Below are 2011 nucleotides of genomic sequence, written 5' to 3'. Positions count from 1 at the left end.
AATGACTAGCGTCCAGACCACCACTCAAGGTCTAGTGGAGGGGGAGAAAACATCGGCGGCTGAGCCGTGATTCGAACCAGCACGCTCAGATTCTCTTGCTTCTTAGGCGGACGCGTTACCTCTAGGCCATCATTCAACTACTTCTCTCTCTCTGTGTCTCTGTCTCTGTCTCTCTCTCTCTCTCTCTCTCTCTCTCTCTCTCTCTCTCTCTCTCTCTCTCTCTCTCTCTCTCTCTCATTTATTTCGGAATTTAAGGATCGTCTTATCAACATATACAAGCAAAACTGGCATTCAGACATGGAAGAAAATGCAAGATATAATTGCCTGTATTGAACGAAAAAATTGTCTTTCGTTCAAAAATATTTTCCAGTCGGAAAAATACATTTCTATAATTACAAATAAATGGCAACGGTGTCTCCTTGCTCGATTTCGATCCAGTACCTTATGGCTAAATGCAAATAGAGCATGGTATATTCAAAATAGTGAAAGTGATAGTGTATGTCAGTTGTGTCATCAGGAGTTAGAAAATGAGGATCGTTTTACCCCTGAAAACGGAGTATGGCTGCCTACATGGCGGGGTAAAAACGGTCATACACGTACTAAAAGCCCACTCGTGTGCGTACGAGTGAACGTGTGAGTTGCAGCCCACGTATGCAGAAGAAGAAGAAGAAGAAGAAGAAGAGGATCATTTTGTTTTCCATTGTAAGGAATACAATGTTATTAGAAATGATTATACATTCTGTACACATCCGTTTGCATTAAGACATGATCTAGTAGCTATCCTTTCATCAAATAATGAAGACATCCTATTTTCACTCGCCAGATATATATATTGTAGAAGCATATAACATTCGAAGGAAAAGATTAACCGAACGATCGTTTTAACAGGATAGAAACATAACGCAGAATAAAATATAAGATCCATAACTCAATTTAAATTGGTAAAGAACCAAAAAGAGGCTCGGCTGCAAAGTTAGATGGTCATATGTTCGAATTAATTACTTAGCATTATGCATGAGTAATATTAGATAAATTGTATTAATGTCGTGGGTGTGAACGTTTGAGTGTTTATTCGTTTATGAATATGTACTTAGTTGCTTGTTATTTCCCCTTATTTTTCGTTTTGCTTTTTCTTTTCGTCGTTTGCTAAAATAAGCTGAATAATCCCCCTCGGCACTAGAGCTGTAAAACGCTATTTGCCAATAACAAAAATGTCATTGTTATTGTCATTGTCATTGTCATTCTCTCTCTCTCTCTCTCTCTCTCTCTCTCTCTCTCTCTCTCTCTCTCTCTCTCTCTCTATATATATATATATATATATATATATATATATATATATATGTGTGTGTGTGTGTGTGTGTGTGTGTGTGTGTGTGTGTGTACGTTTGTGCACGTATATGTGCTTGCATGCATGAAAAAGAAAGAGAGAGAGAGAGAGAGACAGAGAAACAGACAGTGACAGCAGAGACACTGTCAGGAGAGAAACAAAGACAAAGTCAATCAGTTGACACAGATAGACAAATCAGAAGGTCAGAGGTGGGCATACAGACAGAGAGAGACAGAGACAGAGGTAGACATATCCAGACATAAGAGAGACAGAGACAGAGGGAATGTGTTGGCAGTCAGTCAATCGTTTCAGATTGTAAATTTTTTTAGCATGATGTAAAAAAAACAAAAAACAAAAAAAAAAAAAATCCACTCCGCTAACTCCCACGCATCCACCCCCCTACCCCCACCCCCAACAAACACTACACCACCACCATCCCTCCAACCCCCTTCCTTCAGCCCCCCCCCCCACTCCCCTCATCATTACACACCCACCCCCCTCCCCCAAGTCCCTCCCCGTGACTCCTGCCTCTCCAACTGTCAAAATAGAGATTACCTGTTTTCCTGTTAGTGCGTCCGTTTTGGCCTGTTGCTGATGCAATCTTCAGATTCCGGGTGGGTGGGCGTGCGTTTTGTGTAACAAATGTACGGATGGTTGGTTTGCTGTCATGGTGTGTTGTTGTCA

This window comes from Babylonia areolata, chromosome 13 (genome assembly GCF_041734735.1).
Source record: "Babylonia areolata isolate BAREFJ2019XMU chromosome 13, ASM4173473v1, whole genome shotgun sequence".
NCBI lineage: Eukaryota > Metazoa > Mollusca > Gastropoda > Neogastropoda > Buccinidae > Babylonia > Babylonia areolata.
The sequence above is the reverse complement of the archived record's forward strand: the minus strand, read 5'-3'. Positions refer to the sequence as shown.